Source organism: Hyperoodon ampullatus (assembly GCF_949752795.1).
Source record: "Hyperoodon ampullatus genome assembly, chromosome: 3".
Lineage (NCBI taxonomy): Eukaryota > Metazoa > Chordata > Mammalia > Artiodactyla > Ziphiidae > Hyperoodon > Hyperoodon ampullatus.
In genome coordinates, this window is record NC_136916.1 from 105,985,642 (window position 1) to 105,998,373 (window position 12,732).

At 51.9% G+C, this 12,732-nt stretch overlaps 1 pseudogene across 1 annotated transcript in view; it reads left to right on the forward strand.

Annotated features, from left to right (window-relative positions):
- Window positions 1-408: 408 nt before the first annotated feature.
- Window positions 409-12,732, forward strand: part of LOC307049611 (dehydrogenase/reductase SDR family member 2, mitochondrial-like) — a 66,869-nt pseudogene continuing 54,545 nt past the window's right edge. Inside the window, exons 1-5 of the transcript in view lie at window positions 409-454; window positions 957-1,018; window positions 5,771-5,844; window positions 6,014-6,101; window positions 7,049-7,131. The product of the transcript in view is annotated as a dehydrogenase/reductase SDR family member 2, mitochondrial-like (transcript). The remainder of the gene's footprint in view (window positions 455-956; window positions 1,019-5,770; window positions 5,845-6,013; window positions 6,102-7,048; window positions 7,132-12,732) is intronic.

Below are 12,732 nucleotides of genomic sequence, written 5' to 3' on the forward strand. Positions count from 1 at the left end.
GGTCCCAGAGACCATCTCAGAGGCTGGCAACCACATTTCCAGTTTAGACCGTCCTCTCTTTCCACATTATTCACTTTCTTGGGATATCTCATCTGTTTTATGAGGCCGCTTCTACCTATGATCAATAGTTTGCCAATCATTCTTCAGATTACTAACTTGCTCTCCAGAGTGCCAGAACGATTTATCCAATTGCCTGGGTACCTCCTCTGAAAACTCCCACAGGCACCTTTACGTGGCTTATCCTCTGCTCTCCTTGGGTTTGAGATTGAGTCTCAAACCTCCTTCCATTTGACATGTAGTGCTTTGCACTGCATTAATTTGATTCCTCTAATAGACTGTACGTTTATTGAGGATAGGAACTATGCCTTCAGTGTTTTGATATTCTCAGCACTTAACACAGTGCTTAGCATGAAGCAGGTGCTCATCAAATATTTGGACCCTGGTGACAGCTTGGGTAGTGGGCACCTGCAGCTCTGCAGCCATTAGTCCTGTATGGTGCCAGGGGCCCGATATAACAGGGAAGGGTGGGATCACTGGCTTTAAGACTGAGGTCTATGGTCTCTTTTTGGTGCTGACTTTGGCTCTGCGTCCCCAGCCAGCTGAGCCTATAGGCTGCCCGTCCTTTCATTCACTCCCCTCCACCCCGTGCCCAGTGTGGGGTCTGGAGCCTGCTTGGACCCACGGGTCTGTCCGTTTCTGTTGTGTGTGAGAGTCTGGGGACAGCTGGACTGGTAGGACTGGGTCATTGGTAAGTGGTCTGTGCAGTATTCTGCAGAATTTCACTCAGACAAGTACTTCCTACACTTTCCCCCTCCTGAGGCTTCCTCACCAGCTGTGTGGGGGAGGCCTTTTCTCACCTCCAACTTTCTTAATTCTAGGACTGTAAAGTCCATGAATCCTTGAGTTTTTCAGTGCCTGAAACCCAGCCTGCTGCCTACTCACATTCTCGCACTCAGCTGCAGGCTCCACGGCGGAGGGGCCCCTGAGCAGTGCTCAGGACAGACAGGAGCACAGCCAGGTGAGGCTGAGCTGATGCCACCTAAGGGCAGGGATGCTGTGCCCATGTTGGGGTTCGTGATGCCGGAACTGCCCACCTTCACTCCTTTTTACTTTTCGTGCTGGTGCTTCTTTCTCCCGGGTTCTGTCTGCAGCTCAGTCTTTTTTTTTTTTTTTTTTTAGGCTGCACTGGGTCTTAGTTGTGGCACATGGGATCTTCGTTGCAGCATGCAGGATCTTTAGTTGCAGCATGTGGGCTTCTTAGTTGCAGTATATGGACTCTTAGTTGCGGCATGCATGCGGGATCTAGTTCCCCAACCAGGGATCGAAACTGGCCCCCTGCATTGGGAGCTTGGAGTCTTAACCACTGGACCACCAGGGAAGTCCCTGCTGCTCAGTCTTGATTTCTTCTCTGATTGTCATAAAAAAAGCTCGTGGGACTACCAGAGCCCTTAGGATCACCTAGCTCAACTTCTCTTACCAAGGTGCCAGTGGAGCCAGAGAGGGGAACAGACACCCAAGATCACGCAGCTTCTGTTGACATCTCCCATGTGGCTTGCAGGATCTTAGTTCCTTGACCAGGGATTGAATCCAGGTCCTCAGCAGTGAAAGCACGGAGTCCTAACCACTGGACCGCCAGGGAATTCCCTCTCTTTCCTGATTTTCGATGTTTCTAATGACTGTACGTCTCTCCCTAGTCTTTGTTTTCTTTCCTTTACCATTCTCTTATCTCTTTGGACCCAAGAGATAAGAGAAGGCCATCTACCTCAACACTGGGACTAGGTTGAGGTGTGTCTATTTGACTTCCCATCTTCCACATTTGGGCATCTGAATTGACCAGCATGGAAAGAGGAATCAGAGTGGGCAGTGCCAGGTTCAGAGGCCACTCCAAGCTCCCAGGACCCGCATTTAACTCTGGCCCAGCTGACTGCTTCAGAGTAAAGATGAGTGAGAATGAGGGGAGAGGGTGCCAGAGCCTGGGCCTTTGGAAGCCACTCAGGCCCTGGTCTAGGAGGACTTGAACAGGAAGGGGAACCAAAAGAGATAGATGAGGCCTGACCAGTCTCTCCGCGCTTCACCTGCAATAGCCTGGATCTGCTTTTCCTTACAAGTAGGGCAGCTTTCCGGCAAACCACCTTACAGCAAGAAGTGTTGTAGGCCGCCGGCTTGCTGAGAGATGGGAGCAGCTTCTCAGAGGTGCTATAACTCCAGCCTTCCAGCAGGGGATGTCCTGTCCCGACAAAATGCAAGTCCTCTTTTTCCAGCTGCCCTCCCAGCCAAGGATACTAATTCCCCCGACACTTGATGGGGTTAATCTGTGCTCACAGCTAGGGGGAGAGGAGTCCCCTGGGGGTCAGAAGAGTGTTTAGAATCTGGTGTCCTGTTTAAGAAAGGTAAAACCATCAGGAGTTGAAATCCTTCATCCCTCTGAATAAAAGCCTGTAAATGTGACCTTGCAGAGAAGAGAGAGAGCACGAGAGAGAGAGAGAGAGAGAGAGAGAGAGCAAACAGAGTGAAAGCAGCTGGGATAAAAAAGCAAGGAGATGTAGGACCTGCAAAGGGTGTTTTTGGAAATAGGGTACCAGAAGAGACATAAACTGAAAACAAAGGCTGTCCCTCCCAAAGCAGAGCATTTGGTCACCTTCATTATGACACTATGACACTGATACAGACTGATATTTAATCTGAAATTTCTCCACAGTTCCTGAGCAGCACCCATTCTCTTATCATGTATAGATACCAACACCTAACTCCAGGGAACTGAGTTATGCAAGTGTTGCTAAGGAACGAGGGGAGATGCAGTAGGTAGGCAGGGGTTGCTTAGTAACCAGAGTCCCTTTGTGATGGAGTGGCCAGAGCAGGTCTGGAACTGATGAAGATCTGTGGACAGAGTCAGCCCACACCAGAGCCTCCTGAAAGGGCATGTCCATTGGCCCCTGGGCCCAGAGTGGCCAGAGCCTGCCTCTCTTCAGCTCCCTGGCACTGCCTTGCCCAAAAAGTACACCCCAAGTCCCTGAGTATCCTCAACAGTCCTTTGCTCCAACCATGCCTTCCCCACCTCCCTTGGCAGGAAGCTAATCAGATTGCTAGATACAAGAAGGGGCAGGGCTCTCCAGCAAGCGAAAGGGAATCTCACCACAGGGGAGGCAGGAGCCTCTGGGCTCACACTGACCTGGAGCTGGGAAATTTGGCGTTGGGCGGAAAGAGGGTCCCCTAGGCAAGCATCCCTGATGTATTTGCAGTTCACAGGGAAATGTCTTCCTCTCCGAGTCTCCCATGCCAGTCTTCATCCTGCCTTCACACTTGCGCATAGCTAGGGTGGCACACCTCTTCCCTTTCCAAGGGTGTGCTGGGGGCGTGGGTTTCCACACAACAGCCTGGCTTGGGGCTCCTTTGGCTGCCTGGGTTTCTCACAGCTGCCCTTCAGAGAGCTTCACTTCAGCACAGCCTGGAGGAGTCATCATGCAGGCATTCAGAACCAGTCAGCTTTTGCAGCCAGGAGTCCTCCATTCTCTGCTCCCCAGGCACAGAGGTGGCCCTGCTCTCTCCCAAACACCGTGGACACTCACACCCCTCTGCTCCTCCTCTCAGTCTGTGCCCTGGACCAGAGCACAGACCACAGACCACCTATCCCGCTGCTTCCCCCGTTAGACCTCCCTTCACCTTCCAGGTCCTGTTTATCTGCAGCCTCCCTAGTGATGATTCTCCCAGCCTGAGCAGAATGAGCTGTGCACCCCTGTAATGTATTGGATTGACAAGCACCCCTGGACTCAGGCCTGGCAAGGCTCTGGGGCCCCAGAGAGGGAGCAAGTGGCGCTGCCCTCAAGGAGCCCTCTGAGCCTCTGCTTCCTCCATCATCTGGCAGGATGCTCCCAGGAAAATCTTTGTGGATTGAGCGTTTATACACCAAAGCTTGTTGTTTCAAACAAAGCCCTTTGCACAGAACATCTCTGAGAAAGTGTTTGAGACACTGGGAAGTTTGCCTCCAAGAAGGGAACTGGGAGACTTAGTTTTTGAACTAGTTTTGAACCGCTTGAATTTAAAAATTTACCATGAGCAGATAATCTTTATTTTTTAAACATTTTGATTGTGAAATATAACAAATACATAAAAAGTATATATGTATGTATATACATATACATATGCAAGACACACATATCTTTTTTTTCTTGTGGAGGTATATTCTTTTTGAAAATTTTAATTTATTTTTTTAATTAAAACCTTTTTATTGAAGTATAGCTGATTTGAAATGTTTCAGGTGTACAGCAAAGTGATTCAGTTATATATATATATCTATATGTGTACGCACATATAGATGTATATGTATTCTTTTTCAGATTCTTTTCCATTACAGGTTTTTCTTTTTTTTTGGCTACGCTGTGAGGCATGCGGAACAATGCGGGATCCACATGAGGGATTCCCCGACCAGGGATCGAACCCACGCCCCCTGCAGTGGAAGTGCAGAGCCTTAACCACTGGACCACCAGGGGAGTCCCCATTATAGGTTATTACAATATATTGAATATAGCTCCCTATGCTATACAGTAGGTCCTTGTTGTTGATCTATGTTATATATAGTAGTGTATGTCTGTTAATCCACAATTCCTAATTTATCCCTCCCCCAAGACACACATATCTTAGTGGACACCATGTAGTCATACAATGGAACACAGCCAGCACCCCAGAAACCCCTCGGTTTGCCACTCCCCAGTCATCCCCCCTCTTTTACCCTAGGAATATCCACTCTCCTGACTTTTGTGATAATTACCGCCTTGCTTTTCTCTGCAGTTTTATCACCTGTTTGCATTCTTAAACAACATAGAGGGGTTTTGCCTGCTTTTGAAACTCGTGTATGTGGAATCACATAATAAAGGATTATTTTGTGTCTGGCTCCTTTCCCTCAATGATATCATTTTTTAGATTCATTTATGTTGTTCAGTGTAGCTTCAGTTCACTAATTTTCGTTGCTGCATAGTATTCCATTATAGAAGTGCAACCCAATTTGTCTATCTATTCTACCATTAATGGACATTTGGGCTTGGTTCCAGTTTGAGGCTATTACAAAGCACGTTGCTGTGAACGCTCATGTGCACGCTCATGGTGCACATGTGACAGCACTCCTGAGTTGTGAAAGTGCAGCGTCAGAGGGCTGTTTGTTCAACTTCCCTGGGCAGTGCCAAGCCATTTTCCAAAGTGGTTGTGCTTATACTCCCTCCGGGTTTGACTGAGAGTTTTGTCAATTTCTATTTTTTCAACTATAAGCAGCTCATTAAAATTGATAATTGGTATAATTATTAGTTTGGTATCTGGCATTCTCACTCTACTGGGAAGCTCAATGGGTGGAGGTTGGGGGCCACGGTTCACCAGGGGTCCCGGCCTCTACTGCCCAGTGCCTGACACACTGCAAGTGCTCGGTGCTTCCTTATGGAATGAATGGGAAAATTATCATGTCTACATAATTCTGGATCTCACATTCTAATTTGCCCCTTTTATAAACAGAGAATTTTCAGGAAAGTTTCCCTGACCTGAGGCTCACCTGTTTGAAATTCACCCTGACTGGCCCGACTCTTTCCCACTCTCTGCCACTGGCCTTGTCTGTCCAGAGGAGCTGGGGGTAGATCATCATCATTCTTGCTGATGGCATCAGTGATAAATGAAGTTGATTCTTTCCCCCAGGGCCGAGTTCAGCAGGAAGTAGACCAGTCACTGGCCGCCATGCAGGGCCTGGGTCCCCCGGGGCCTGTTCCGTCCCTGTGCTGGGCTTTCTGTGCAGCTGAGCAGCAGTGGGATAGAACAAAAGGGCATTCTGGCCAATCAGGTAGCCGGGGTCACAGGGTCCACTGATGGGTGAGTATCCTATTGCCCTGTGGGTCTTGACCCCTCACAGGGACCCTTACTTGCTCAAAAGGACCTCAGGGCTATAGAGCAGGACACAGCTTTGTTGATTTCCAGGGCTGGGGGGGAAGGAGAATAGTAGCGAGGAGCTGAGGCTTTGTTCTGTTCATCTCTACCGCAGGATCGGCTTCGCCATGGCTCAGCGTCTGGCCCAGGATGGGCCCCATGTGGTGGTCAGCAGCCAGAAGCAGCAGAACGTGGACCGAGCGGTGGCAGCGCTGCAGGAGGAGGGGCTGAGCACGATGGGCACCATGTGTCACAGGGGAAGGCAGAGACCAGGAGCAGCTGGTGGCCACAGTAAGGGGCCCTGGGGGTGGAAGGACACAGGGAGGAGAGTGTGCAGAACACCCTGCCTGCTCAGCCTTGGGAGGGGTAGGGGCCAGGAGGGGGGCTTGGAGGCCCTGGAAGGCGGTCTGAGACCACAGCTGCTTGCAGCCTAACTGGGCGGACCTCACTGCTCACACCGGCTCTCTGGAAAGGGGCCTGTTCATGGGAGGACCTCACTCCTACCCATCCTGGGAGATCTGTGGTTGAGGAGGGATCTAAAGGGATTTCTCCATCCCCAGCCCCCAGAGGGGTTTCCTCCCCTGAGGCCCTCAGCCCCGGAGAGCCTACCCCTGGGCCTGCCCAGGGCACTTACCTTCACTGAGAGTTTGGTTCTCACAGGGGCCTTGTGACCATTCCTGCTGGAGACGGTATCTAATTAGCAAGCTTTTTAAATAAATTTATTTATTTTTGGCTGTGTTGGATCTTCATTGCTGCATGCGGGCTTCCTCTAGCTGCAGCGAGCGGGGGCCACTCTTTGTTGCGCTGCGCAGGCTTCTTGTTGCAGAGCATGGGCTCTAGGCATGCGGGCTTCAGTAGTTGTGGTGCGTGGGCTCAGTAGTTGTGGCATGTGGGCTCTAGTAGAATGCAGGCTCAGTAGTTGTGGTGCACGGGCTTAGTTGCTCCGTGGCATGTGGGATCTTCCTGCACCAGGGCTCAAACCCGTGTCCCCTGCATTGGCAGATGGATTCTTAACCCCTGAGCCACCAGGGAAGCCCCTAATTAGCAAGCTTTGCCTCAGTGTCCCATGCACAGGGCTGCTCAGGGAGGGCGAGGCCTCCTCAGGCCATCTCCAGGCTCATCCAGCCCTCCATGTCACCCATCCCCCCAGGCCCTGGAGCACTGTGGGGACATCGACTCCCTGGTGTGCAGCTCAGCAGTCAGCCCCCCCAGTGGGGAGCACCCTGGGCGCCAGTGAGCAGGTGGGGGAAAAGGTGAGAGGCTGCCCCTGGGAGTTGGCTGAGGGGTCTGAAGTGCTCCCCCACCAAGACCCTCCTCTCCCCACCTGACGTTACTGTAAAAGCAGGCGCTGACCACGTGCCTCCTGGAATGTGCTGTGATGCTCCTTTCTGGCCTGTGTGCTTTTAAAGCCGGTTCCTACACTCTTTCTGCTCTCTTTTCTCTTCCCGTCCCTTTCGCATGTATTCATTCAGCAAATATTTATCGAGGACTTGCTATGTGCCAGGCCCTGTTCCAAGCTCTGGGGGTAGAGCTGTGTGATTAAGTCTCTGCTTGTGGTAAGAGTCAAGCATAGTAAGGTGCCTCTCTGCCAACAGTTTATGTTTTTCACATCCTTTGGTGGGGATGTACATTGGTGGTCGTGCTCCTCTTTGGTGACCGTACCTGTCACTGAGATTCTCCACCTTTCCTAGATGAGGGCTTCTCACTGTCCCTCAGATGAATCTGCTGCACCTGTCAGGCCTGGACCCTTCCACCAGCTTTCCATGGGCTTGGATGTTCCAACCCACTACAGTCCACTTAGCCATCCTGCCACCTGGTCCACCAGGATCTGGGACAGACCTCGTAAAATGCCTTGAGGTTCATCTCTGGCTTTGTTATTCTCCTATGATTTCGGTTCTGTTCACTCCTGTGTTTTTTCCCCTAGCCCCTCTGACAGACCACATGGACAGTGATGAGGTCATGTTCTTCCTGTCATTGTTAGCATCCCCCGCTGCCCCAAGCACAGGCCAAAGCTTTCCTTCTGCCTCCAGCTCTCTGGGTTCTGCTGACATCCTTCTCGGGCTGGTCCCTCCTGTGTATCTGCCCTTGGCCGGATGCCCTTCCCTCCACCCTCAGAAATGGCCTGAAATCCTAGCTCCCTGTGGCGTCCCCAGGCTCTTCAGCTTCCTTAATGTCTCCTAAGGCTCATTTGTGAATCTGTAGCTGGAATTTCATTGCTGACAGTCTCCTCACTCTCCTGAGTCATTTTCCCTTTTAGCGTCTCAGTTCATGGGATCGTGACTCTTCTTGGAACTGTTTGAAATCTTCCCTCCTGAAGCTGGGCGCACTAGATGACAACCCGTCTTACCTTTTCTGCTGCTTGCCTATTCTCCAAGGGCTTGCTATTCTACAAGCGCTTCTGCACAGCTGGACAGAAATCTTCCCCCCATCACATCTGCCACCACCTCAGAGGGAAAATGCTCACAAAATGAGTTTCTCTGTTTTCACCCAAATGTGATTTTCAGCAGGTGCCCGGTGAGGAGAATTTCTTCTCACTCATCTTATCCATGGGCCATTTTGAGCACTTCCTTCAGGCAGACCCCATTCTCTCCAGCTGGCTGGGAAATTTTGAATCTATCACCCCATCTACCTCTCCTCCAGCCCGTCCCCAAGGACTCTCCAGACTCTCTGCACCCTCCTCAGACTCACAGAGCTCTGCAGAGATGCACAGGGCAAGGTATGCAGAAAGGACGCAGAGCTTCCATGCCTTCTCCAGGCACTGCTCTCCCCCAGTCTCCATGTGTTCACCAACCCAGAAGCTCTCTGAACCCTGCCCTTTGGGTTTTTATGAAGGCTTCAGTGCACAGGCATGATTGATTAAATCATTGACCACTGGTAATTTTTTTTTTTTTTTTTTGCGGTACGCGGGCCTCTCACTGTTGTGGCCTCTCCCGTTGCGGAGCACAGGCTCCGGACACACAGGCTCCGCGGCCATGACTCATGGGCCCAGCCGCTCCGCGGCATGTGGGATCTTCCTGGACCGGTGCACGAACCTGTGTCCCCTGCATCGGCAGGCGGACTCTCAACCACTGCACCACCAGGGAAGCCCTGACCACTGGTGATTTTTAAAAATTAATTTTTATTGGTGTATAGTTGCTTTACAATGTTGTGTTAGTTACCATTGTCTATTTATTCAACTTTCAATCCCTCTCCCCTCCCCAGAGGTCAGGGGGATGGGGCTGAAAGTTCCAACCCTCTAATCACATAGTTGGTTCCCCTAGCAACCAGCCCCCATCCTTAGGTATTTTCCAAAAGTTACCCATTAACAAATTCAGGTGTAGTTGAAAGGGATTTGTTAGGAATATCGAGACACGTTTACCACTTCTGTCACTTAGGAAATTCAGTGAGGTTTCCCCGGGCTTGGGACTGGTCCAGGCCACACGTTCAGGGCAGGGTGCCACCTGGAGCAACCTGACGGAGGGCTCTGAAGTGGGGAATCAGAATTTACCAGTGAACCAAGAGCATAAGACTCTGGGGCCGAAGGTTTCAGTCAGTGCAGAGCAGGTTTTATGGGTCTGGAAGAATTGGGGCCATGGGGGGTGGGCAGTGAGGTGTGCTGAGGAGATGCAGACAGGCAGGGCAGGACAGACTGCTTCAGTGGGAAAGCCAGGCCCAGAGAGGTGACTTGCTGGGGTGTCCCACAGCCTTATAATAGCCAAGGCCATGGGCAGAACCTTGCCATTGGATCTCCAGCTCCAGCCCCAAGACCTTCTCCCATACTCCACAGGGGCTGAGTGCAAAGACAGTGAGGGAAGTTGCTAGGCAGGCCAGGCCAGTGCCCCAGAGGCCTGCAGAGAGACACTGAGGGTGGTGCAGAGGGAACACAGGGACCCCCAAGGAGAGAGAGGCCGCAGAGAGGGGGCGGGAACAGCAGGCTGACAGCAGGGTCAGGGCTGCTGACCCCTCACCTTCCTGCAATGAGTGACAGAAGGTGCTGGCTTCCTGGGTAGGAGTGGGGAGGGGTGTCACCAAGAAAGAAAAAAGCCCTATTTCTGTACCCTGAGCAGGAGGCAGGGATCTGAGGCCTGGAGAGAAGAGAACCTTGCTTCCAATAAGGCAACGCTCAGAGAGGGGATTTGCGTGTGTGCGGTGCCTGTGTGTGTGTGTCTATGGTGGGGAGACCTCAGGGACGGGAGGGGCTGGGGGAGAGTACAGGAGAGAGGGTAAGGGTGCAGAGGGAGGGTTTGCACTCGATTTATGGCTCTTGCTCCTTCTTCTGTTGAGAAGCGTCTGGAAAAGCCCGCCCTGGGCTCAAGTTGTCCAGAGCCCTGTGGGGTGAAGGTGTGTCCTGAATGTGGGGGCGGGGAGGGGGAGGGGGAAAGGGAAGGGGGAGGGCATAGGGGGCATGAGGAGTGGGGCAAAGAGAAGGGCAGGCCCTCGTGTCCACCACTCACGCTGCCCTCACCTCGCAGCCTCACAAGAGGACAGGCTCCAAGGAAGGCGGCTGCCCGGGCTGGGTGAGGCCAAGGACTGGAATTTTTGGGTCTCCCCATCCCTTTCCCCCAAAGTCCTCCTCAGGCCAAGTTTCCAGCCAGAGGCTGTGGATTGTGGATAATCAGACACAAGTGCTTCCTTGGAATAAATAACCTCAGTATTTCTTTGGTTCCTGACAGCCCTTGGGAAGGTACTGGGATACCTTCACCTGGGCTAATAAGTGAAAAACAAAACACCGAGTTTGGCACATGAGTGAGTCCCTGCTGTTTTGCGGGTATTTGTGTGCTGGAAGGCCCCGGGGTGCGGGGCACAGGGGCTAATTAGCTTGTAGCTCCCACAGGAGTGGGAGGGGTTCCTCAGGATGGGTCAGGCTCTGGCACTGGGCGCTTGGCATATCCAACTCTACCTGGGAACATTTTGTCTGTATTTATACATTTCAAGTTAACCTCTTCATCTCTGATCTCTTAAGAAAGATCTGGAAAGAACTATTAGGACAAGGGGGAATTCTAGGGCATCCTGGGATGACCACAGGTGAGGATTATGATAAACGGGGGTGACGGCATTGCAGCCTGAGGGTTCTCTGTCTTGTGACCCTTGAGGGTACCCAGTCTTGTTTGGATGTTGGGCTGCCTGGGAATAAAAAGTGGCACAAGAGCCAGACCCTGGCTGTTTTTCTCTTGTTTTTATCCCAGACCACTGTGGTGGTGGGTCCTTTGTCCCGCCACAATGCAGCCCTCACCCCTGTGCTGACATCCCTGGCTGCCTCTGCCCGGGTCCCACTTGTGGGGCTGGGCTCACGGGCAGGAGGGCAGCTTGAGGGGCAGTGTCCGGGCAGAGGCTCCTGGTGCTGCACTGGAGCAGAAGGGGTGGTCCCTGGCTGGCCTGAGGCGGTGTCCCTGGGATGAAGAGTCAAACACATGAGTTTTCATGGAGGCTGGGTTCTGTGGGGTGAGGTGAGGGCAAAAATAGGTGAATGCCTGAGGCGATGCTTGGTCAATGCAGAGTTCACCAGTGAAGGTCCTCAGTCAGATTTTACCAAGAAGTTGGATAATCCTTTCATCTAAAGCGAATGGTCCTTTTGGCCAAGTAAGCAGTGGGGCAAACATTAGTTGATTAACAGAATAAATGAAAGATTGGGAATAGGATGGGAATGGAGGCCAGAAGTGATCAGGGGAACGGTTCACAGCTGAGGCTACAGCCCACAGCGTGCCTTGGGGCTTCCTTACATGTGGGGATGGGACACCGTGGGGAGGCAGTAGAGGGACTGAAGGAGCCATGCTGGGCTGGGCTGTTGTGTGTGCCCTGGGTGCCTGGACTCAAGTTTAGAGTTTCTGTTGCCTTAGCCATTGAAGGCCAAAAGGCGCTGTCCCCTCTGCAGGATGGGTCCCTGTGAATCCCAGTGAGTAAAATGTCTCCCTTTGCTGATCATTTTATCATAAATCTTTGATGTTTTCCAATTGCAACCTGCTACAGAGAGGTTAATTTGTCTACATACGTGCAGCTTGTAAAAGGCAAGGCTGAGATTTGAATCCCCGTCTGTCTCTCAACCACCCTCCATGACAACGTGATGGCCAGGCTCTGTCAGCCCAGTTCTCTCTGCAGGTCTGTCTTAGTTTGGTTTCTCTTGAAAGCAGAGACAAGGGCTTTTGGACAGGAGATGGGAGGAAGCAGGAGTGAGGGAGGGAGTGATGAGTGATCAGGGAAGCAAGGAAAGCCCATACAAAGACCTCCCTGGTGGCGCAGTCGATAAGACTCCGCGCTCCCAATGCAGGGGGCCCAGGTTCGATACCTGGTCAGGGAACTAGATCCCACATGCATGCTGCAACTAAGGAGCCCACCTGCTGCAGCTAAGACCTGGCACAACCAAAAAAGAAAAAAAAAAAAAGCCCGTACAGGGTTGTGCAGGGAGGGTGGCACTGCTTGCCACAGACTCTGTTCCCCAACCCCCAACAGCCCAAGGAGAATATGGAATGCCTCTCAGACGGGAAGTGTGCACCCTAAGGCTCGTAGCAGAGCGTTTAACGGAGTGCTTCATCTCCCATCCATTGAGAGCGGCCCCTGGGGTTTATCAACACCCCCATACTTCCAGTCAAAGAGAAAGATGCTTTCTGCAGTGTAACAAGTCAAGGCTCACAGGTACAGTCCACCCACCTATGTCAGAAATCAGGATGAAGGCAAGAGGGGTGAGTCAGGGCACCTAAAGTGTCCGCCACAGGTTTCCAGGAAGTAACCATCCAGGGTCTCAGATATGTTTCAAGGACAAAACACTCAACCATTGCTCCAGTGAGGCCCCAGGGAGAAACACAATCTCTCCTCTTCCGCAAATAACAATTAGTCCACTTCCCCCAAGTGATAGCCTTC